Source organism: Lethenteron reissneri, unplaced genomic scaffold (assembly GCF_015708825.2).
Source record: "Lethenteron reissneri isolate LAM-NWPU_2019-01 unplaced genomic scaffold, ASM1570882v1 scaffold_141, whole genome shotgun sequence".
In the NCBI taxonomy this organism is placed as follows: domain Eukaryota; kingdom Metazoa; phylum Chordata; class Hyperoartia; order Petromyzontiformes; family Petromyzontidae; genus Lethenteron; species Lethenteron reissneri.
This window is the reverse complement of record NW_026891124.1, coordinates 180,958-207,674: the sequence shown is the minus strand read 5'-3', so window position 1 is coordinate 207,674 and position 26,717 is coordinate 180,958. Positions and strand designations below refer to the sequence as shown.

Genomic DNA, 26,717 nt, shown 5'->3' with positions numbered 1-26,717 from the left:
AGCTTTCGTGACTGCAGGGATTCATCTTCTTAGGTCTTTCAGGTAAAGTGACGTAGAATGGAAATAATAAAATAATAATATTTTATGATGTTTTATTTTTATTATTTTATTATTTCCATTCTACGTGACTTTACCGAAAGAACCAAGAAGATGTTCTTAAAAAATATTTTATCATTGTGTAATAAACAAAATAACTTAAAGTAATAGGTTTCAGAGTGTGCGTGGATTGCACGTTCGTTGTTCTTGTGTTTGATGGCTTGGACTTCTGGACGAATGGCTTCAGTCAAAAGGACGTCGATGGGGAAATCGACGTTTACGTGTTAGATTTTAAGAATATGTTTTAACTGTTGAATTCCTATTGGGAAATAATTTGCCTAGTTCCTTCCTGTTTGAGCATGCGTATGAATAAAGATTTCGATACGAGTATTAACGTGAATTTTCTTGCAGAACAATAAAGACCTGACATGTTAAAGATGACTAATCGTCCCTTATTGCTACAATGTTCATAGCGAACACGCGTGGAGGCGAGTTGCAGGTGAAGCATCTCCAGCACACAAGTTGACCCTCACCTGGCAGCATCGTGGCTGTCCGCTGATCACACTCATGACGTCACACTCATGACGTCACACGCACGAGCTGTAGGGGTGGGGCTCTGTCCGCTCAGTGGCGCTGTTTTCATTAATTTAGCACCATGAGCGGGGAGTCTCATCCCTGTAGTTCCCTGTTGTGGTGCCGCATTCATCACCACGTTGCCCCTCAATTCTTTGTACGACACGATATGAAAATAAGTTGTGTGTTCCACTACACATACTTACACGAGTACACATACACACTCCCTTGAACACACACCCACACACGAGTGGACATACACAGTGCTGTGGGGAAATGCACGAATGTGCATACACACCGCTTTGTATATACACTGGTGCACATGCATACACGAGTGCGTACACCAATTTGTGCATGTATACATACAACACATATGTATAGATGCACAAATGAGTGTAAATGCATACGGATGGGATTCGTCTGGCATAATCATGTGCATGTTGTTAGTTTGCACATTTACAATGGCCTGTAAACTAATATCAATTGATTTGCCTTACCTGTGAAATACAGCATGAAATATCACAATGTTGATCAAGATATACTTTAACTAAGAGGTGCATGCTTCATTGCGTGTTGACGTGGTTTCATGAACATGTTTAAGGACACTTGTTGATCAGCGTGTGTCTAGACAACGAAGGTGAATTGTATATTCTATCAATTAAAATGGTTACAATTGCCGTGGATACCAATCTGGATGGTATAGTTTGTAAGCGTTGTTTATTATAATGTAATGCGAGCTTAAATGGGCAGGTCGGATGTGACGATCCGAGAGGGAGGAGTCAGGGTCACGTGGGAGAGGGAGGAGTCAGGGTCACGTGGGCGAGGGGTTATAGGAAGGAGACCGGAAGACATCTGGGGCAGTCGAGGGAGTGAAGAGGGAGACCACGTTGTTTGGCCGCCGTGCCTCAGCCTGGTGGCTGAGGGGCTCATCGGACGGCGCCAGCCAGCGGGGTGAGGAGAGAGCAGAGTGCGCGGGGCGCACAGGGCATGCAGGGGTTGCACGGAGCAGCAGAGTAGCTGCAGAGCTAGCGGAGGACAAGCAGGGGGTGCGAGGTTGCACCAGCAGCAGAGTAACTGTAGAGCTAGCGGAGGACAAGCAGGGGGTGCGAGGTTGCACCAGCAGCAGAGTAGCTGCAGAGCTAGCGGAGGCTAGCACAGGGCGTGCGAGGTTGCACGGAGCAGCAGAGTAGCTGCAGAGCTAGCGGAGGACTAGCAGGGGGTGCGAGGTTGCACCAGCAGCAGAGTATCTGCAGAGCGGAGCAGCAGGGGAGCTGCAGAGTGCGCGGGGCGCAAGGAGAGACGACGCTGGACCGAGGAGGAAGCCAGCGGGGTGAGCGGAAGACGAACACAAATAAAGGACCGACGGAGATCGACATCGTGTGACGGAGTCCTTTATTACACATACACAGCAGTGTACGTACACAGGGATTGCGATTGACATCACAAATAAATGGGCGAACAAATGATTGTACATACCTATACACATACATACACGCATGTACGTATCCACATAAACAAGTGTAAATATACATGTGTACACACATTGCAGGGTGAATATTAGCAAATGAACGCGAATTATGTGGTGAGATGCACATATGTATTCAGGCTTAAGCTCAATAGCCAGATTAGCGAAGCTAATTGCTAGATATGCAAATTGGAAATTCCAAAAATAACAATTGAATGTAAAGTTCATAAAATTCAACGTCGGAAAACTTCATCTTTCATCAATGCAACACCATTCCAAACGACCCCAGCATTTGTGTGCTGGTGTCATTGACCCAATTCGATTGATACCTGTGACTTACAGCTTTCCACACCTTACGCCACGCTCCCACGTCCCCTTCATTCGTTTTTTTGTTAATCAGAAGAAAGCAATCCCTGTTGTTTGTCAATCCCCAGCCACGAGTAAAGTTTTGAAAAAATAACCCCCTTCCTTCATTGACGGTGTTGGACGGTAACGCTGTGGTGGATGTGAGAAATGTCCCAGAGGGAAGGCTCGTAGCCACCACAGTGGCCCACGAGGTCTTTGGACGGGTGCGAGGGGCTGGTAACACCTCAATAGTCAATGCAATTAGCAAAACAACTCGTATTCTTAGGTTTTTTCGGTAAGGTCACGTAGGTAAAACACATTAAAAAGTAAAATAAAATAAAAATCACGACGTTTCAGAGGCAACACAAGCTTCCGTCTTCAGGTGGTACCATCACAGCCAAGACAGCTGAATAAAAAAAAAACTCGTCGCAAATTTTAAACACGGGCAAAATATTGAACACATGCACACAGGTGTATATACACACCGAAGGTCGTAAGTTACAGACTAAAAGATGACGATTGTTTTTTTTGCGTAACGTTATTATGAACCACGCTTTCAAGCTAAACCATTCAGATGATTATTCAAAGTTCATGACAGAAATTATAACAAAACACACTCGTTTGCTAAAAGCACCATGCTCAACACGAGTGTCCTTAAATATGTTATTAAACAGGTTCAGAACAGTATTAACTTGCACCTATTAGTCCAAGATGGGGCCGGCTAGTTTTTTTTGGCTAGTCCCGTGTGTGTTTGTTGTGTGAGGTGTCTTGATAGCAGTCGTTCTCCACTGTAGTCCTGGCATCTGCTGCTCAGATTCATTCCACAGCTGTGGTCCCAGTGGCACCGTCTCTCCGGGGGGGATCCATGTGGTGTGTGTGTGACGTGTATCACGGGTGTGTGGGTGTGTGCCTGGGATATGTCACGGGGTGAGTGGGTAGTCTGGTGATAGTGGTCATTGTTGGCAGCGATCCACGACCACAACAACCACCCCTACTGTGTGGTGGACATGCCACCACAAAGCAGCACGCGGCGGAGGAGTGAGGTGATCGCTCTCGCCACGCGAGCAAGGCCCCCTCGCTTCCTCTTCTTTCCCTGCATCACCACCTCCACCACCTGCACCTCCTGCACCTCCTCCTTTGTCTCGTCCTCCATCTCTTCCGTCGTGAGAATTATTTTATTATGTTTTATTTTTATTATTTTATTACTTCCCTTCTACGTGACTTTACCGAAAGAGCCATGAGGATGAATCCCTGCAGTTTAGAGAATTTTAGCAAATTCACAGGAAGCACGGAATTATGCATGGAGATGTATGTAATTATTCAAACAGAAGTGTACAATTACGCAGTAGGATGTACATACGTATTAAGGTTAAATTACAATGGCCAGATTCGCTAAGCTATGTTGCTACATATGCGGATTGTTAATGTAGAAATTAACAATTGAATGCAAAGTCGATGATAATCCAAGACGAGAACAAAAGATTTGAATGCTAGAGGGGAGTTATAAGCGGCTTAAATTCAGACCTCAAGACCATTTCGAGAGGGATTTCACTGAGGATAGACGCACGACTCCTCGCTCTGCAGATTACCCTTCTCCTGCGAGACCCAGCCTGGCGAGCACGATTGCGTGGCGACTGGGAGAGTTCGTGGCGATCTCTTCAGACGGGTTACAGGGACATCGACACGCCGTGCATCAACAAGTAAGTGTCTTCGTTAGTGGATAAAACTGGTAGTCGCGTGTAGCCCGACTTACGAGACGTTACTGTGTGTCAGTTAGACGTTAGTGAGAGTTTGCTACAGTCTGTTAAGGCTATACGGGGGATCTTTATCTTTGTGTGTACAAAGCCTTGTGGATGCACATTCGTGCATTTTTCTCCACCGCTGTGTATGTCCACTCGTGTGTGGGTGTGTGTACAAGGGAGTGTATATGTGTACTCGTGTAAGTATGTGTAGTGGAACACACAACTTATTTTCATATTGTGTCGTACAAATAATTGAGGGGCAACGTGGTGATGAATGCGGCACCACAACAGGGAAATACAGGGATGAGACTCCCCGCTCGTGGTGCTAAATTGATGAAAACAGCGCCACTGAGCGGACAGAGCCCCGCCCCTACAGCTCGTGCGTGTGACGTCATGAGTGTGACGTCATGAGTGTGATCAGCGGACAGCCACGATGCTGCCAGGTGAGGGTCAACTTGTGTGCTGGAGATGCTTCACCTGAAACTCGCCTCCACACGTGTTCGCTATGAACATTGTAGCAATAAGGGACGATTAGTCATCTTTAACATGTCAGGTCGTTATTGTTCTGTAAGTAAATTAACCTTCTTGGTTCTTTCGGTAAAGTCACGAAGAAGGGAAATAATAAAATAATTGAAATAAAACATTATACAATTATTTTATTATGTTTTATTTTCTTCTTCATCTTCTTGGCTCTTTCGGTAAAGTCACGTAGAAGGGAAATAATAAAATAATAAAACATAACAAAATTATTTTATGAAGTAATTTGATTCAGTAAAAATTTAATATTTTATTATTTAATTAAAATAAAACATAATAAAGTTATTTTATTAAAAAAATTATTGCTTTATTTGTATTATTTTATTATTTCCCTTCTTCAATAAGGGACGATTAGTCATCTTTAACATGTCAGGTCTTTATTGTTCTGCAAGAAAATTAAAGTTAAAACGCGTAGAAACACATGCACACTCGTGTCTGAATGCACACCGCTGTATAGACAGTCGTGTTTATAAGCACACTTGTGTGTGTATGTCTACTCGTCCGTGTTTTATTAAGGAAGGATATGGTTGAAATAACGTACGAGCAGTCATCTTCAAAAAACAATTCAGGTCTTTATTAATCTGCAAGAAAATTCACGTTAATACTCGTATCGAAATCTTTATTAATACGCATGCTCAAACAGGAAGGAACTGGGCAAATTATTTCCCAACAGGAATTCACCAGTTAAAACATATTCTTAAAATATAACACGTAAACATCGATTTCCCCATTGACGTCCTTTTCGACGGAAGCCATTCGTCCAGAAGTCCAAGCCATCAAACACAAGAACAACGAACGTGCAATCCACGCACACTCTGAAACCTATTATTTTAAGTTATTTTATTTATTACACAATAATAAAAAAATTAAAGAACATGTTTGAAATATTGAGCAAAGTTGTGATCACAGTATTTCTCCAAATTTAGCTCAACAAAACCACTTAACCACGAGAGTAAAATAAGAAATTGAACCACCACACAACCACTGCGCTTCACAACACATCAACAAGTAGTCCGATAGGACTACAAAGCACCACCTTAACGTGACGAAGTCTAGAATAAACTTTAACACGCAATTAGCTGTGAGAAGATGACATGGCACCTTCTACCATAAACACCACACATTTACCAGTCCCGATGATACAACCACCAGACGAAGCAACGCATCTATATAAGTATAACATTGTTGTCATCCTGAAATGAGTGAACACTTCTGGAACTTAAAAGGAAGACTTTCATCTGTACACATTATAAAGCATTGACAAGATCACTCTTGCTTGGAGTAATGGAAATCGCTGAAAAAATATCTAAGAGACACGAATATACATAATTCAACAGTTAACAGATGTACTCAATACGTTTGAGTTTTCAGAAACTCCACTACATCCAGCCATCTCTCCGGATCCAACTTCATGGGGTCGAAAGAGGAATTGTCGTCAGGACTCATTGCATCCACTACATTCAGCAATCTCTCAGGATCCACCTGTCTAGGTTCGAAACATGCATTTTTTTCAGGACTCATTTCAGCACTTTGATGCTTGTTTCGGGGTGATGACTGTGAACATGTCCTCTCCCTCGTAGAGCAATTTAATGGCTTTTCACCCGAGTGTGTTTTCTGGTGCCTGTGAAGAGCTGACTTCCATGCAAATGCCTTCCCACAAAGAGAGCACTTGAATGGATTCTCGCTCGAGTGTGTTTTCTGGTGACTGTGAAGATTTGATTTACGTGAAAATGCCTTCCCGCACACAGAGCAATTGAACGGCTTCTCGCCCGTGTGTGCGTGGCGCTGTGGAGAGTTTATCTGCTCCATGTGACTTATTCTTCAGAGCAGAGTAATAGTCGCGGGTGTTGTTGAGAGTTAAAGGCACCCTCTAAGCTGCGTGGATGTCTGTCTCAAATCGCCAAGAATCAAATTCTCACTAACGTCTAACCGAGACAATAACGCCTCGTAAGTCGAACTACACACGCTATTACCAGTTTATCCACTAACAAAGACACTTACTTGTTGATGCACGGCGTGTCGATGTCCCTGTAACCCGTCTGAAGAGATCGCCACGAACTCTCCGAGTCGCCACGCAATCGTGCTCGCCAGGCTGGGTCTCGCAGGAGAAGGGTAATCTGCAGAGCGAGGAGTTGCTCGTCTATCCTCAGTGAAATCCCTCTCGAAATGGTCTTGAGGTCTGATTTTAAGCCCGTTATAACTCCCCTCTAGCATACAAATCCTTTGTTCTCGACTTGGCCATTGCATTAAATAGTTAATTTCTACATTTACAATCCGCAAATTAATCAACATAGCTTAACTAATTAAACTTTAATATGTATGTACATCCCACTGTTTGAATAATTACATACATCTACATGCATAATTCCGTGTTTATTGTTAATGTATTCACCCGCAATTTCATAAACTTTACATTTTATTGTTATGTTTTTAAATTTACAATCTGTATTTCTAGCTTAAGGGTACGGGTAAGGAATCAAAACCCGTTTTCGACCTCTGAGTGGAACGCACTACTTATTATATTATAGCCTCGTGTGCAAAGAATTGAGGGGCAACGTGGTGATGAATGCGGCACCACAAAAGCGAACTACAGGGATGAGACTCCCCGCTCGTGGTGCTAAATTAATGAAAACAGCGCCACTGAGCGGACAGAGCCCCGCCCCTACAGCTCGTGCGTGTGACGTCATGAGTGTGACGTCATGAGTGTGATCAGCTGACAGCCACGATGCTGCCAGGTGAGGGTAAACTTGTGTGCTGGAGATGCTTCACCTGAAACTCGCCTCCACGCGTGTTCGCTATGAACATTGTAGCACTATAGGACGATTTGTCATCTTTAACATGTCAGATCTTTATTGTTCTGCAAGAAAATTAAAGTTAAAACTCGTCGAGACACATGCCCACTCGTGTGTGAATGCACACCGCTGTATAGACAGTCGTGTTTAACACGTTCCTTCGGAGTGGGCAGGTACGAACTTGGTTGGACAGCGCATTCGTGCAATCCGTGTTGGATACCGTAGTCATGTTGGAGGTTGTAGCTGTTACTATTGCATCGGACGTCGTTCACGCGCAGCACGGAGACGTGCCGTTCAACGAGATGCTCCGGCAGGGTGCACTGCTCGGCGACTTGCTCATTGGTGAGGCGGAACGCAACAGGAAGCTGTTCGACGGGGCCGGCTCTCATCATTGAAGACAAAGGCGTCGGGATGGTTTGCGCACAGGTGGAAATACAGCAGCGCCAGACGCGGATCCTTCGCGAAATTTTGCGACTTCGCCAGGAACCTGACGGTCTCCTCACTAGGGTCCTGCTCAGCGAGAGCGGTCTCGGCCAGAGACGCGAGCATGACGTCCTCAGTATCGACGCTGACGCGTCGCTTCTCGGCCTTCGCGACGCGTGCGTGCTCCAGTCGGGCAGCACGCTCTTCGGGCGTCTCGTCCTTTATTGTGCGCTCGCCGCAGTACTGTGGCCAGACGTCGCCGATGGTTGCGAACATCCCCACTTTCTCCACACCGCCGATGGTGGCACTGAACGTCGGCGATCGCGCCAGAAATCTTTTGCAGTCAAGCAAACTGCAATATGCCAGTCACAGTCACTGAACTGCGCAGAGTGCACGACAGACAAATATGCACGACAGTCAGCCAAATAATCCTTGGTGGGCAGTGTGGAACCTGTTGTTCCTCCGTGTATAAGATTCAAATACTGTCAACAATAGCTGTATTATAATAAAATACTTTCAATTATCCATTTTCACACTCACGATGTATGTATCATGTCAGAATAATTTATAAATAAGAAATGCCAAACCTATTTTTAAATCCTTTATATTAAATTCGCGTGCTTGCTTGCTTGCTTAGGACCGTGCAAATCTTTCGGTCGTTTATAACCCACTTCCCGTGATCCAATCGAGTTGACATTTTCCACACAGACTCGTTGTGCCAGACAATTATTGTTCGTGAAAAAAAATTCCCAAAATGTTACATTTTTTAGGCAAAAACAAATTATTTCACATATATTCAAATAGAACTAATTCATGGCTTTGGCTGAACGTCAGAGTGTAAGAGCCAAGAGCGTAACCCCTCCAGAGGCCGTGGCGGAGTAGCGCAGTTGGTAGCGCCCTCGCTTCCCATGCCAAAGGTCGCGGGATCGATCCCCGCGTCCTCCACAGGCGAATATATTTTTAAATCCTTTATATTAAGTTCGCTGCCACCCATATAAAGGATTTATAGTGAAAAACTTTGTTTTTACGGGTTATACTTATTAAATCCTTTATATTAAGTTCGCTTGCTTACTTGCGTGCTTGCTTGCTTACGACCGTGCAAATCTTTCGCTCGTTTTTTAACCCACTTCCCGTGATCCAATCGAGCTGACATTTTCCACACAGACTCCCTTAGGCCCCTCCCCTCTCTGTACCCGGAAGTAGGTCTCCACCAATCAAAGAGCTGTTTATACAGGTAGGAACAATGTTCCACACTGCCCACCAGGGATTTATTGTCTGTCTGTGTGTCTGACTGTCTGTTTGTTTGTCGTGCATAAATAAATATATAACATAAACAGCTCTTTGATTGGTGGAAACCTACTTCCGGGTACGGAGAGGGGAGGTGCCTAAGGGAGGAGGGTCAGGGGAGGGGCCTAAGGGAGGGGGGGGGGCGATAGTTAAGGGGGCTGTCTACCTGGCTACCTCAAGTCAAGTTATTTTTTCTACATACAGGTAGGAACAACAGGTTCCACACTGCCCACCAGGGATTATTTGTCTGTCTGTCGTGCATCTTATTCGCTGCGTTAACTCTCCCATGCCACTCGAGGCCACCCCACCACCTCTGTGCTCTCTCCCTCCCCCACCGATGGTGCTTCAAACAATGGCGAATAGGCTTCAACGTAAATATTAAGAGTCTTCTATTAAGAGTCTTCAAGGCGGTACGTGACTCCACAGATATTTGCTTTATCACTAAAAACACCATGGGTATATTGATAAGCTATTTTCTCGTATCTCTTGACGCAGAATAAGCCGCCTATGCACATATAATATCGTATTGTAAGTTAGAGTACTGGCGAAGCGTACTCAGTGTTTTGTATCTCCTGCACTTTTATTATAGATTTGTACCGTTTGCTTATGGAATATTGTATTGATTCCTAAGTCATGGAATCTATAATCTTCTACTTTTTGAGTACTTGATCAAACTGCTTGGCGCATGGCACGCATTTTTACAGACGCATGTTGCAATGTCATTGTTCTGATCATTATAGATACAATATAAACAATATAATAAACGTACACCACTTGGTCAAGCCACTGCTAGATGAAGGCCTAACCACGCCATGTCAGTCATTGAGCTTGTTATGACCATATTTCACTCATTGTGGGTGTGCTGAAGATTGGTAATGCTTTTTTAATAGGCTTTTGTGCGTGCAATTATCGCAACACCCTTAAAAATTCAATGAACATCCCTAACTGGACATGTGTGCATGGTGGCAATGGCTGCCTGTGGCCATGTTTACGATTCAACTGGAGTCCCCCCCCCCACTCCCAGCACACTTTCCAGTTTTTCAATTAATTGTGATAGGTTTACAGTCATTATTTCATTATTTTTTTCCCATTTTGACCATCTCTATTTTAATTCATACAGTTATTTTTTGGTTACTTTACTTTCTCCTCAATTCAACATTGCAAAAATGCAAGTAGAGTTTTAATTAGGCTTGCCCAAGACACATCGTGACTAAAAGGGATAATAGCAAGTGGACAGAACTTGGGATGGAATGTCAACCGATGGAGAAAACACGTGTGAGAAAATAACCACCACAGAGATGAAGCAATGAGATCATCTCATGCGCATGAGCTGGGTGGATCACAAGATCATGAGGGATGGTGACAATATCGGGGAAAATATTGGGGAACCTTTTCTCCCAGCAGTAGATTGAGCATGGCTGATGATGATGAACATTGGCATGTAATGTACATGCATTGTAAATAATCTAATCTCACGTGACTTGTTTATTTGTCAGGAGCATAATCAATTTCAGTTGATGAATTTATTTTACGTGCCTACTCAACGCTTTGGGTAGTTGCTACATTTGTGGGTAAGACACGAGGTTGCCATTTATTAATTTGAAAAAAATAGGGTTGGCATTTCTTATTTATAAATTATTCTGACATGATACATACATCGTGAGTGTGAAAATGGATAATTGACAGTATTTTATTATAATACAGCTATTATTGACAGTATTTGAATCTTATACAGGGAGGAACAACAGGTTCCACACTGCCCACCAGGGATTATTTGGCTGTCTGTCGTGCATATTTGTCTGTCGTGCACTCTGCGCAGTTCAGTGACTGTGACTGTCTTGGCATATTGCAGTTTGCTTGACTGCAAACGTTTTCTGGCGCGATCGCCGACGTTCAGTGCAACCATCGGCGGTGTGGAGAAAGTGGGGATGTTCGCAACCATCGGCGACGTCTGGCCACAGTACGGCGGCGAGCGCACAATAAAGGACGAGACGCCCGAAGAGCGTGCTGCCCGACTGGAGCGCGCGCGCGTCGCGAAGGCCGAGAAGCGACGCGTCAGCGTCGATACTGAGGACGCCATGCTCGCGTCTCTGGCCGAGACCGCTCTCGCTGAGCAGGACCCTAGTGAGGAGACCGTCAGGTTCCTGGCGAAGTCGCAAAATTTCGCGAAGGATCCGCGTCTGGCGCTGCTGTATTTCCACCTGTGCGCAAACCATCCCGACGCCTTTGTCTTCAATGATGAGAGCCGGCCCCGTCGAACAGCTTCCTGTTGCGTTCCGCCTCACCAATGAGCAAGTCGCCGAGCAGTGCACCCTGCCGGAGCATCTCGTTGAACGGCACGTCTCCGTGCTGCGCGTGAACGACGTCCGATGCAATAGTAACAGCTACAACCTCCAACATGACTACGGTATCCAACACGGATTGCACGAATGCGCTGTCCAACCAAGTTCGTACCTGCCCACTCCGAAGGAACGTGTTAAACACGACTGTCTATACAGCGGTGTGCATTCACACACGAGTGGGCATGTGTCTCGACGAGTTTTAACTTTAATTTTCTTGCAGAACAATAAAGATCTGACATGTTAAAGATGACAAATCGTCCTATAGTGCTACAATGTTCATAGCGAACACGCGTGGAGGCGAGTTTCAGGTGAAGCATCTCCAGCACACAAGTTTACCCTCACCTGGCAGCATCGTGGCTGTCAGCTGATCACACTCATGACGTCACACTCATGACGTCACACGCACGAGCTGTAGGGGCGGGGCTCTGTCCGCTCAGTGGCGCTGTTTTCATTAATTTAGCACCACGAGCGGGGAGTCTCATCCCTGTAGTTCGCTTTTGTGGTGCCGCATTCATCACCACGTTGCCCCTCAATTCTTTGCACACGAGGCTATAATATAATAAGTAGTGCGTTCCACTCAGAGGTCGAAAACGGGTTTTGATTCCTTACCCGTACCCTTAAGCTAGAAATACAGATTGTAAATTTAAAAACATAACAATAAAATGTAAAGTTTATGAAATTGCGGGTGAATACATTAACAATAAACACGGAATTATGCATGTAGATGTATGTAATTATTCAAACAGTGGGATGTACATACATATTAAAGTTTAATTAGTTAAGCTATGTTGATTAATTTGCGGATTGTAAATGTAGAAATTAACTATTTAATGCAATGGCCAAGTCGAGAACAAAGGATTTGTATGCTAGAGGGGAGTTATAACGGGCTTAAAATCAGACCTCAAGACCATTTCGAGAGGGATTTCACTGAGGATAGACGAGCAACTCCTCGCTCTGCAGATTACCCTTCTCCTGCGAGACCCAGCCTGGCGAGCACGATTGCGTGGCGACTCGGAGAGTTCGTGGCGATCTCTTCAGACGGGTTACAGGGACATCGACACGCCGTGCATCAACAAGTAAGTGTCTTTGTTAGTGGATAAACTGGTAATAGCGTGTGTAGTTCGACTTACGAGGCGTTATTGTCTCGGTTAGACGTTAGTGAGAATTTGATTCTTGGCGATTTGAGACAGACATCCACGCAGCTTAGAGGGTGCTTTTAACTCTCAACAACACCCGCGACTATTACTCTGCTCTGAAGAATAAGTCACATGGAGCAGATAAACTCTCCACAGCGCCACGCACACACGGGCGAGAAGCCGTTCAATTGCTCTGTGTGTGGGAAGGCATTTTCACGTAAATCAAATCTTCACAGTCACCAGAAAACACACTCGAGCGAGAATCCATTCAAGTGCTCTCTTTGTGGGAAGGCATTTGCATGGAAGTCAGCTCTTCACAGGCACCAGAAAACACACTCGGCTGAAAAGCCATTAAATTGCTCTACGAGGGAGAGGACATGTTCACAGTCATCACCCCGAAACAAGCATCAAAGTGCTGAAATGAGTCCTGAAAAAAATGCATGTTTCGAACCTAGACAGGTGGATCCTGAGAGATTGCTGAATGTAGAGGATGTAACGAGTCCTGACGACAATTCTACTTTCGACCCCATGAAGTTGGATCCGGAGAGATGGCTGGATGTAGTGGAGTTTCTGAAAACTCAAACGTATTGAGTACATCTGTTAACTGTTGAATTATGTATATTGGTGTCTCTTAGATATTTTTCAGCGATTTCCATTACTCCAAGCAAGAGTGATCTTGTCAATGCTTTATAATGTGTACAGATGAAAGTCTTGGTTTTAAGTTCCAGAAGTGTTCACTCATTTCAGGATGACAACAATGTTATACTTCTATAGATGCGTTGCTTCGTCTGGTGGTTGTATCATCGGGACTGGTAAATGTTTGGTGTTTATGGTAGAAGGTGCCATGTCATCCTCTCACAGCTAATTGCGTGTTAAAGTTTATTCTAGACTTCGTCACGTTAAGGTGGTGCTTTGTAGTCCTATCGGACTACTTGATGATGTGGTGTGATGCGCAGTGGTTGTGTGGTGGTTCAATTTCTAATTTTACTCTCGTGGTTAAGTGGTTTTGTTGAGCTAAAGTTGGAGAAATACTGTGATCACAACTTTGCTCAATATTTTAAACATGTTCTTAAATTTTTTTATCATTGTGTAATAAATAAATAACTTAAAGTATAGGTTTCAGAGTGTGCGTGGATTGCACGTTCGTTGTTCTAGTGTTTGATGGCTTGGACTTCTGGACGAATGGCTTCAGTCGAAAAGGACGTCAATGGGGAAATCGACGTTTACGTGTTAGATTTAAAGAATATGTTTTAACTGTTGAAATTGGGAAATAATTTGCCTAGTTCCTTCCTGTTTGAGCATGCGTATTAATAAAGATTTCGATACGAGTGTTAACGTGAATTTTCTTGCAGATTAATAAAGACCCGAATTGTTTTAAAAAATGACTGATCGTACGTTATTTCAACCATATCCTTCCTTTAAAAAACACGGACGAGTAGACATACACACACGAGTGTGCTTATAAACACGACTGTCTATACAGCGGTGTGCATTCACACACGAGTGTGTATGTGTTTCTACGAGTTCTAACGTTAATTTACTTGCAGAACAATAAAGACTTGACATGTTAGAGATGACTAATCGTCCCTTATTGAAGAAGAGAAATAATAAAATAATAACAATAAAACAAATTCTTTGTTATAAAATAATTTTATTATGTTTTATTTTAATTAAATAATAAAAGAAATTTATTTTTTACTGAATTAAATAACTTTATAAAAAAAAATCTTATTTCCCTTCTACGTGACTTTACCGAAAGAACCAATAAGGTTAATTTACTTGCAGAATAATAAAGACCTGACAAGTTAAAGATGACTAATCGTCCCTTATTGCTACAATGTTCATAGCGAACACGCGTGGAGGCGAGTTTCAGGTGAAGCATCTCCAGCACACAAGTTGACTCTCACCTGGCAGCATCGTGGCTGTTTTCATTAATTTAGCACCACGAGCGGGGAGTCTCATCCCTGTAGTTCCCTGTTGTGGTGCTGCATTCATCACCACGTTGCCCCTCAATTCTTTGTACGACACGATATGAAAATAAGTTGAGTGTTCACCACTACACATACTTACACGAGTACACATACACACTCCCTTGAACACACACCCACACACGAGTGGACATACACAGTGCTGTAGAAAAATGAACGAATGTGCATCCACCCCGCTTTGTACACACAAAGATGGTATAGTTTGTAAGCGTTGTTTATTATATTGTAACGCAGCCATTATCACATTTCAGTCTATAGCAGAAAGTCTCGTGTGTATTTAGACCTTTGTGTAATGCAGTACTGTGTGTACGAATTTGTTGACACATTTTCCACGTGTTTTCACGGTAAGTGCATCGAATGTGGAGGGGTAACCAGCCCCTCGCAACATTCCGGAGACCTCGAGGGCCGCTGTGATCGCTATGAGCATTCCATCTGGGACACTGCTCACAGTTACCACAGCTTTACCGTCCGCCGATGCGGTAGGGGGTTGTTTTTACAGAACTTGACTCGTGGAAGGGGAATGCCAAACAACAGGGAGAGTGGCTCTTCTTCTTGGTTCTTTCGGTAAAGTCACGTAGAAGGGAAGTAATAAAATAATAAAATTAAAAACTTAATAAAGAATTCTCACGACTTTTCGGCTACAACGCAAGCAGCCTTCTTCATGAAATTAAATCCCTGCAGTTTAGAGGACATTGTCGGGTGAATATTAGCAAATTCACAGGAAGCACGGAATTATGCATGGAGATGTATGTAATTATTCAAACAGAAGTGTACATTTACGCAGTCGGATGTACATACGTATTAAGGTTAAATTACAATGGCCAAATTCGCTAAGCTATGTTGCTACATATGCGGATTGTTAATGTAAAAATTAACAATTGAATGCAAAGTCTATGATAATCCAAGACGAGAACAAAGGATTTGAATGCTAGAGGGGAGTTATAAGGGGCTAAAAATCAGACCTCAAGACCATTTCGAGAGGGATTTCGCTGAGGATAGACGCGCAACTCCTCGCTCTGCAGATTACCCTTCTCCTGCGAGACCCAGCCTGGCGAGCACGATTGCCTGGCGATTGGCAGAGTTCGTGGCGATCTCTTCAGACGGGTTACAGGGACATCGACACGCCGTGCATCAACAAGTAAGTGTCTTCGTTAGTGGATAAAACTGGTAGTCGCGTGTAGCCCGACTTACGAGACGTTACTGTGTGTAGGTTAGACGTTAGTGAGAGTTTGCTTTTTGGCGATTTGAGACAGACATCCACGCAGCTTAGAGGGTGCCTTTAACTCTCAACAACACCCGCGACTGTTACTCTGCTCTGAAGAATCAGTCACATGGAGCAGATAAACTATCCACATCGCCACGCACACACGGGCGAGAAGCCGTTCAATTGCTCTGTGTGTGGGAAGGCATTTTCACGGAAATCCCATCTTAACAGACACCATAAAACACACGCGGGCGAGAAGCCGTTCAGTTGCTCTGTGTGTGGGAAGGCATTTTCACGGAAATCCCATCTTAACAGACACCATAAAATACACGCGGGCGAGAAGCCGTTCAATTGCTCTTTGTGTGGGAAGGCATTTTCACGGAAATCGAATCTTAACGATCACCAGAAGACACACACGGGCGAGAAGCCATTCAAATGCTCTGCGTGTGGGAAGGCATTTTCACATAAATCACATCTTAACAGACACCAGAAAACACACTCGGGTGAGAAGCCATTCAGTTGCTCTGTTTGTGGGAAGGCATTTGCGGAGAAATCACATCTAAAGAAACACCAGAAAACACACACGAACGAGAAGCCATTCAATTGCGCTGTGTGCGGGAAGGCATTTTCACGGAAATAAAATCTTCAGTCACAAGAAAACACACTCGGGCTAGAAGCCATTTCATTGCTCTACGAGGGAGAGGACATGTTCACGGCCATCACCCCGAAACAAGCACCAGAAGATCCGCAATGATAGGGAAGTGAAATCAAAATGTAGAATTCAAAGTGCTGCAATGAGTCCTGAAAAAATGCATCTTTCGAACCTATGCAGGTGGATCCTGAAAGATGGCGAGATGTAGTGGATGTAATCAGCGCTGACGACAATTCCTCTTTCGACCCCATGAAGTTGGATCCGGAGAGATGGCTGGATGTAGTGGAGTGGCTGAAGACGTATTGAGTACATCTGTTAACTGTTGCATTGTGTATATTCGCGTATCTAAGATATATTTTTTCAGTGATTTCCAGTACTCCGAGCTAGAGTGATGTTGTGAATGGTCTATACTGTGTTCAGATGAACGTATTCCTTTTAATTTCCAGAAGTGTTCACTTATTTCAGGATGACAACAATGTTATACTTCTATAGATGAGTTGCTTCGTCTGGTGGTTGTATCATCGGGACTGGTAAATGTTTGGTGTTTATGGTAGAAGGTGCCATGTCATCCTCTCACAGCTAATTGCGTGTTAAAGTTTATTCTAGACTTCGTCACGTTAAGGTGGTGCTTTGTAGTCCTATCGGACTACTTGTTGATGTGGTGTGATGCGCAGTGGTTGTGTGGTGGTTCAATTTCGAATTTTACTCTCGTGGTTAAGTGGTTTTGTTGATTTAAAGTTGGAGAAATACTGTGATCACAACTTTGCTCAATATTTTAAACATGTTCTTAATTTTCGATTTAAAGCTTTCGTGACTGCAGGGATTCATCTTCTTAGGTCTTTCAGGTAAAGTGACGTAGAATGGAAATAATAAAATAATAATATTTTATGATGTTTTATTTTTATTATTTTATTATTTCCATTCTACGTGACTTTACCGAAAGAACCAAGAAGATGTTCTTAAAAAATATTTTATCATTGTGTAATAAACAAAATAACTTAAAGTAATAGGTTTCAGAGTGTGCGTGGATTGCACGTTCGTTGTTCTTGTGTTTGATGGCTTGGACTTCTGGACGAATGGCTTCAGTCAAAAGGACGTCGATGGGGAAATCGACGTTTACGTGTTAGATTTTAAGAATATGTTTTAACTGTTGAATTCCTATTGGGAAATAATTTGCCTAGTTCCTTCCTGTTTGAGCATGCGTATGAATAAAGATTTCGATACGAGTATTAACGTGAATTTTCTTGCAGAACAATAAAGACCTGACATGTTAAAGATGACTAATCGTCCCTTATTGCTACAATGTTCATAGCGAACACGCGTGGAGGCGAGTTGCAGGTGAAGCATCTCCAGCACACAAGTTGACCCTCACCTGGCAGCATCGTGGCTGTCCGCTGATCACACTCATGACGTCACACTCATGACGTCACACGCACGAGCTGTAGGGGTGGGGCTCTGTCCGCTCAGTGGCGCTGTTTTCATTAATTTAGCACCATGAGCGGGGAGTCTCATCCCTGTAGTTCCCTGTTGTGGTGCCGCATTCATCACCACGTTGCCCCTCAATTCTTTGTACGACACGATATGAAAATAAGTTGTGTGTTCCACTACACATACTTACACGAGTACACATACACACTCCCTTGAACACACACCCACACACGAGTGGACATACACAGTGCTGTGGGGAAATGCACGAATGTGCATACACACCGCTTTGTATATACACTGGTGCACATGCATACACGAGTGCGTACACCAATTTGTGCATGTATACATACAACACATATGTATAGATGCACAAATGAGTGTAAATGCATACGGATGGGATTCGTCTGGCATAATCATGTGCATGTTGTTAGTTTGCACATTTACAATGGCCTGTAAACTAATATCAATTGATTTGCCTTACCTGTGAAATACAGCATGAAATATCACAATGTTGATCAAGATATACTTTAACTAAGAGGTGCATGCTTCATTGCGTGTTGACGTGGTTTCATGAACATGTTTAAGGACACTTGTTGATCAGCGTGTGTCTAGACAACGAAGGTGAATTGTATATTCTATCAATTAAAATGGTTACAATTGCCGTGGATACCAATCTGGATGGTATAGTTTGTAAGCGTTGTTTATTATAATGTAATGCGAGCTTAAATGGGCAGGTCGGATGTGACGATCCGAGAGGGAGGAGTCAGGGTCACGTGGGAGAGGGAGGAGTCAGGGTCACGTGGGCGAGGGGTTATAGGAAGGAGACCGGAAGACATCTGGGGCAGTCGAGGGAGTGAAGAGGGAGACCACGTTGTTTGGCCGCCGTGCCTCAGCCTGGTGGCTGAGGGGCTCATCGGACGGCGCCAGCCAGCGGGGTGAGGAGAGAGCAGAGTGCGCGGGGCGCACAGGGCATGCAGGGGTTGCACGGAGCAGCAGAGTAGCTGCAGAGCTAGCGGAGGACAAGCAGGGGGTGCGAGGTTGCACCAGCAGCAGAGTAACTGTAGAGCTAGCGGAGGACAAGCAGGGGGTGCGAGGTTGCACCAGCAGCAGAGTAGCTGCAGAGCTAGCGGAGGCTAGCACAGGGCGTGCGAGGTTGCACGGAGCAGCAGAGTAGCTGCAGAGCTAGCGGAGGACTAGCAGGGGGTGCGAGGTTGCACCAGCAGCAGAGTATCTGCAGAGCGGAGCAGCAGGGGAGCTGCAGAGTGCGCGGGGCGCAAGGAGAGACGACGCTGGACCGAGGAGGAAGCCAGCGGGGTGAGCGGAAGACGAACACAAATAAAGGACCGACGGAGATCGACATCGTGTGACGGAGTCCTTTATTACACATACACAGCAGTGTACGTACACAGGGATTGCGATTGACATCACAAATAAATGGGCGAACAAATGATTGTACATACCTATACACATACATACACGCATGTACGTATCCACATAAACAAGTGTAAATATACATGTGTACACACATTGCAGGGTGAATATTAGCAAATGAACGCGAATTATGTGGTGAGATGCACATATGTATTCAGGCTTAAGCTCAATAGCCAGATTAGCGAAGCTAATTGCTAGATATGCAAATTGGAAATTCCAAAAATAACAATTGAATGTAAAGTTCATAAAATTCAACGTCGGAAAACTTCATCTTTCATCAATGCAACACCATTCCAAACGACCCCAGCATTTGTGTGCTGGTGTCATTGACCCAATTCGATTGATACCTGTGACTTACAGCTTTCCACACCTTACGCCACGCTCCCACGTCCCCTTCATTCGTTTTTTTGTTAATCAGAAGAAAGCAATCCCTGTTGTTTGTCAATCCCCAGCCACGAGTAAAGTTTTGAAAAAATAACCCCCTTCCTTCATTGACGGTGTTGGACGGTAACGCTGTGGTGGATGTGAGAAATGTCCCAGAGGGAAGGCTCGTAGCCACCACAGTGGCCCACGAGGTCTTTGGACGGGTGCGAGGGGCTGGTAACACCTCAATAGTCAATGCAATTAGCAAAACAACTCGTATTCTTAGGTTTTTTCGGTAAGGTCACGTAGGTAAAACACATTAAAAAGTAAAATAAAATAAAAATCACGACGTTTCAGAGGCAACACAAGCTTCCGTCTTCAGGTGGTACCATCACAGCCAAGACAGCTGAATAAAAAAAAAACTCGTCGCAAATTTTAAACACGGGCAAAATATTGAACACATGCACACAGGTGTATATACACACCGAAGGTCGTAAGTTACAGACTAAAAGATGACGATTGTTTTTTTTGCGTAACGTTATTATGAACCACGCTTTCAAGCTAAACCATTCAGATGATTATTCAAAGTTCATGACAGAAATTATAACAAAACACACTCGTTTGCTAAAAGCACCATGCTCAACACGAGTGTCCTTAAATATGTTTATTAAACAGGTTCAGAACAGTATTAACTTGCACCTATTAGTCCAAGATGGGGCCGGCTAGTTTTTTTTGGCTAGTCCCGTGTGTGTTTGTTGTGTGAGGTGTCTTGATAGCAGTCGTTCTCCACTGTAGTCCTGGCATCTGCTGCTCAGATTCATTCCACAGCTGTGGTCCCAGTGGCACCGTCTCTCCGGGGGGGATCCATGTGGTGTGTGTGTGACGTGTATCACGGGTGTGTGGGTGTGTGCCTGGGATATGTCACGGGGTGAGTGGGTAGTCTGGTGATAGTGGTCATTGTTGGCAGCGATCCACGACCACAACAACCACCCCTACTGTGTGGTGGACATGCCACCACAAAGCAGCACGCGGCGGAGGAGTGAGGTGATCGCTCTCGCCACGCGAGCAAGGCCCCCTCGCTTCCTCTTCTTTCCCTGCATCACCACCTCCACCACCTGCACCTCCTGCACCTCCTCCTTTGTCTCGTCCTCCATCTCTTCCGTCGTGAGAATTATTTTATTATGTTTTATTTTTATTATTTTATTACTTCCCTTCTACGTGACTTTACCGAAAGAGCCATGAGGATGAATCCCTGCAGTTTAGAGAATTTTAGCAAATTCACAGGAAGCACGGAATTATGCATGGAGATGTATGTAATTATTCAAACAGAAGTGTACAATTACGCAGTAGGATGTACATACGTATTAAGGTTAAATTACAATGGCCAGATTCGCTAAGCTATGTTGCTACATATGCGGATTGTTAATGTAGAAATTAACAATTGAATGCAAAGTCGATGATAATCCAAGACGAGAACAAAAGATTTGAATGCTAGAGGGGAGTTATAAGCGGCTTAAATTCAGACCTCAAGACCATTTCGAGAGGGATTTCACTGAGGATAGACGCACGACTCCTCGCTCTGCAGATTACCCTTCTCCTGCGAGACCCAGCCTGGCGAGCACGATTGCGTGGCGACTGGGAGAGTTCGTGGCGATCTCTTCAGACGGGTTACAGGGACATCGACACGCCGTGCATCAACAAGTAAGTGTCTTCGTTAGTGGATAAAACTGGTAGTCGCGTGTAGCCCGACTTACGAGACGTTACTGTGTGTCAGTTAGACGTTAGTGAGAGTTTGCTTGTGTGGATTTTATTTAGACATCCACGCAGCTTAGAGGGTGCCTTTAACTATCAACAACAACCGAGACTGTTACTCTGCTCTGAAGAATCAGTCACATGGAGCAGATGAACTCTCCACAGCGCCACGCACACACGGGCGAGAAGCCGTTCAATTGCTCTGTGTGTGGGAAGGCATTTTCACTGAAATCAAATCTTAACACTCACCAGAAGACACACACGGGTGAGAAGCCATTCAAGTGCTCTGTTTGTGGGAAGGCATTTTCACTGAAATCACATTTTAACACTCACCAGAAAACACACACGGGCGAGAAGCCATTCAAGTGCTCTGTGTGTGGGAAGGCATTTGCAGAGAAATCAAATCTTCACAGTCACCAGAAGACACACACGGGCGAGAAGCCATTCAAATGCTCTGCGTGTGGGAAGGCATTTGCATGGAAGTCAGCTCTTCGCAGGCACCAGAAAACACACTCGGGGGAAAAGCCATTCATTTGCTCTCCGAGGGAGAAGACATGTTCACGGCCATCACTCCAAAACAAGCCTCAGAAGATGCGCAATTATGATGAAGTGATATCAAAAAGTAAGATGCAAAGTACTGCAATGAGTCCTGAAAAAAATTCATCTTTTGAACCGAGGCAGGTGGATCCTGAGAGATGCCTAGATGTAGTGGATGTCATGAATCCTGACAACAATTCCTCTTTCGATCTCATGCAGTTGGATCCTGAGAGGTTGCTGGATATAATGAGTCCTGACGACAATTCATCTTTCGACCCCATGCAGTTGGATCCTGAGAGATGGCTAGATGTAGTGGATGTAATCAGCGCTGAAGACAATTCCACTTTCGACCCCATGCAGTTGGATACTCAAAAATGGCTGCTGGAGTGGATGGAAAATCAAAGTTTTGAGCACTTCTTTTAGCTGTTGAATTCCTGGAACGTTCATGTTTGTATCTCTGTAAGATCAATTAATAACGTACAACTCTTTTTGAATCAGTGATTTGCAGCAGTACTCCAAGTATAGTGTGATCATTTGAACAAATATGTTTGATTGCTCTGTGTGTTTGAAGCATTTTCACGGTTAGAAAACACTTCACAAGTCATCAGGAATAAAAAGCTGAATTCGAAAGTGATGTAATGAATTCTAAAGGAAATTCCACTTTCGACCCCATGAAGTTGGATCCTGAGAGATGGCTGGATGTAATGGAGTGGCTGAAGACTCAAACGTCATGAGTACATCTGATAACTGTTGCCCTGTGTATTTTCGTGTCTCTTAGATGTATTTTTTCAGTCATTTCCATTACTCCGAGCTAGAGTCATGTGAATGTGTTCAGATAAAAGTCTTTCTTTTAAGTTCCAGAAGTGTTCACTTACTTCAGGATGGCAACAATTTTATACTTCGAAAGATACATTGCTTCGTCTGGTAGTTGGATCATCGGGGCTGTTAAATGGCTGGTGCTTATGCTAGAAGGTGGCATGTGTTGTAATCTTCTCACAGCAAATGATGTGAGCGCGCTGTCTTGTTTATTCCAGACTTCGTCACGTTAAGGTGTGGCTTCGTAGTCCTTTCGGACTACTTGTTGATGTGTTGTGAAGCGCAGTGGTTGTGTGGTGGTTCAATTTCTAATTTTACTCTCGTGGTCAAGTGGTTTTGTTGAGCTAAAGTCGGAGAAATACTGTGATCACAACTTTGCTCAATATTTTAAACATGTTCTTTTATTTTATTTTATCATTGTGTAATAAATAAAATAACTTAAAATAATTGATTTAAGATTGTGCGTCGATTGCACGTTCGTTGTTCTTGTGTTTGATTGCTTCAGTCGAAAAGGACGTCAATGGGGAAATCGACGTTTACGTGTTAGATTTTAAGAATATGTTTTAACTGTTGAATTCCTATTGGGAAATAATTTGCCTAGTTCCTTCCTGTTTGAGCAAGCGTATTAAAAAAGATTTCGATACGAGTGTTAACGTGAATTTTCTTGCAGATTAATAAAGACCTGAATTGTTTTTAAAGATGACTGATCGTACGTTATTTCAACCATATCCTTCCTTTAAAAAACACGGACGAGTAGACATACACACACAAGTGTGCTTATAAACACGACTTTCTATACAGCGGTGTGCATTCACACACGAGTGTGCATGTGTCTCTACGAGTTTTAACTTTAATATCCTTATAAAACAGAAGTGATACCATTTCGATTATCAATAAAAGTGTATGACAGCAATAGTAATAATTGTCGTGAATTAAATTAAACAAATCACCTTGATTTACTGACGCGCTCATATCAACACAAATACTTAAATATTTTTTTATAAAACAAAGTCAGTACAGTATACATTTGCACCTCTTAGTCGAAATCGAACCGGACATCAGCATTTTGATACTTCAGACTCTATGTCGATGTTAAATCCTCTAAACTTGCATCAGTTTAAAGGACATTGTCGGGTGAATATTGGCAAATTAACACGAAGCACTGAATTATGCATGGATATGTAGATCGTTATTTAAACGGAAGCGTACAATTATGCAGTGAGATATGCATATGTATTAAGGTTAAATTACAATGGCCGGATTAGCTAAGCTATGTTGCTACATATGCGGATTGTTAATGTAAAAATTAACAATTGAATGCAAAGTCTATGATAATCCAAGACGAGAACAAAGAATTTGAATGCTAGAGGGGAGTTTTAAGGGGCTTAAAATCTGACCTCAAGACCATTTCGAGAGGGATTTCGCTGAGGATAGACGCGCAACTCCTCGCTCTGCAGATTATCCTTCTCCTGCGAGACCCAGCCTGGCGAGCTCGATTGCCTGGCGACTAGGAGAGTTCGTGGCGATCTCTTCAGACGGGTTACAGGGACATCGACACGCCGTGCATCAACAAGTAAGTGTCTTCGTTAGTGGATACAACTGGTAGTCGCGTGTAGCCCGACTTACGAGACGTTACTGTGTGTCGGTTAGACGTTAGTGAGAGTTTGCTTTTTGGCGATTTGAGACAGACATCCACGCAGCTTAGAGGGTGCCTTTAACTCTCAACAACACCCGCGACTGTTACTCTGCTCTGAAGAATCAGTCACATGGAGCAGATAAACTATCCACATCGCCACGCACACACGGGCGAGAAGCCGTTCAATTGCTCTGTGTGTGGGAAGGCATTTTCACGGAAATCCCATCTTAACAGACACCATAAAACACACGCGGGCGAGAAGCCGTTCAGTTGCTCTGTGTGTGGGAAGGCATTTTCACGGAAATCCCATCTTAACAGACACCATAAAATACACGCGGGCGAGAAGCCGTTCAATTGCTCTGTGTGTGGGAAGGCATTTTCACGGAAATCGAATCTTAACGATCACCAGAAGACACACACGGGCGAGAAGCCATTCAAATGCTCTGCGTGTGGGAAGGCATTTTCACATAAATCACATCTTAACAGACACCAGAAAACACACTCGGGTGAGAAGCCATTCAGTTGCTCTGTTTGTGGGAAGGCATTTGCGGAGAAATCACATCTAAAGAGACACCAGAAAACACACACGAACGAGAAGCCATTCAATTGCGCTGTGTGCGGGAAGGCATTTTCACGGAAATAAAATCTTCAGTCACAAGAAAACACACTCGGGCTAGAAGCCATTTCATTGCTCTACGAGGGAGAGGACATGTTCACGGCCATCACCCCGAAACAAGCACCAGAAGATCCGCAATGATAGGGAAGTGAAATCAAAATGTAGAATTCAAAGTGCTGCAATGAGTCCTGAAAAAATGCATCTTTCGAACCTATGCAGGTGGATCCTGAAAGATGGCGAGATGTAGTGGATGTAATCAGCGCTGACGACAATTCCTCTTTCGACCCCATGAAGTTGGATCCGGAGAGATGGCTGGATGTAGTGGAGTGGCTGAAGACGTATTGAGTACATCTGTTAACTGTTGCCCTGTGTATATTCGTGTCTCTTAGATATATTTTTTCAGTGATTTCCAGTACTCCGAGCTAGAGTGATGTTGTGAATGGTCTATACTGTGTTCAGATGAACGTATTCCTTTTAATTTCCAGAAGTGTTCACTTATTTCAGGATGACAACAATGTTATACTTCTATAGATGCGTTGCTTCGTCTGATGGTTGTATCATCGGGACTGGTAAATGTTTGGTGTTTATGGTAGAAGGTGCCATGTCATCCTCTCACAGCTAATTGCGTGTTAAAGTTTATTCTAGACTTCGTCACGTTAAGGTGGTGCTTCGTAGTCCTATCGGACTACTTGTTGATGTGGTGTGATGCGCAGTGGTTGTGTGGTGGTTCAATTTCTAATTTTACTCTCGTGGTTAAGTGGTTTTGTTGATTTAAAGTTGGAGAAATACTGTGATCACAACTTTGCTCAATATTTTAAACATGTTCTTTAATTTTTTTATCATTGTGTAATAAATAAATAACTTAAAGTATAGGTTTCAGAGTGTGCGTGGATTGCACGTTCGTTGTTCTAGTGTTTGATGGCTTGGACTTCTGGACGAATGGCTTCAGTCGAAAAGGACGTCAATGGGGAAATCGACGTTCACGTGTTGAATTTTAAGAATATGTTTTAACTGTTGAAATTGGGAAATAATTTGTCTAGTTCCTTCCTGTTTGAGCATGCGTTTTAATAAAGATTTCAATACGAGTATTAACGTGAATTTTCTTGCAGATTAATAAAGACCTATATTGTTTTTAAAGATGACTGATCGTACGTTATTTCAACCATATCCTTCCTTGAAAAAACACGGACGAGTAGACATACACACACAAGTGTGCTTATAAACACGACTGTCTATACAGCGGTGTGCAATCACACACGAGTGTGCATGTGTTTCTACGAGTTTTAACTTTAATTTTCTTGCAGAACAATAAAGACCTGACATGTTTAAGATGACTAATCGTCCCTTATTGCTACAATGTTCATAGCGAACACGTGTGGAGGCGAGTTTCAGGTGAAGCATCTCCAGCACACAAGTTGACCCTCACCTGGCAGCATCGTGGCTGTCAGCTGATCACACTCGTGACGTCACACTCATGACGTCACACGCACGAGCTGTAGGGGCGGGGCTCTGTCCGCTCAGTGGCGCTGTTTTCATTAATTTAGCACCACGAGCGGGGAGTCTCATCCCTGTAGTTCCCTGTTGTGGTGCCGCATTCAACACCACGTTGCCCCTCA

General features: G+C 43.8%; 1 pseudogene; it reads left to right on the top strand.

Moving 5' to 3' along the window:
• Window positions 1-26,717, top strand: part of LOC133362250 (zinc finger protein 208-like) — a 67,630-nt pseudogene that overhangs the window by 6,198 nt on the left and 34,715 nt on the right.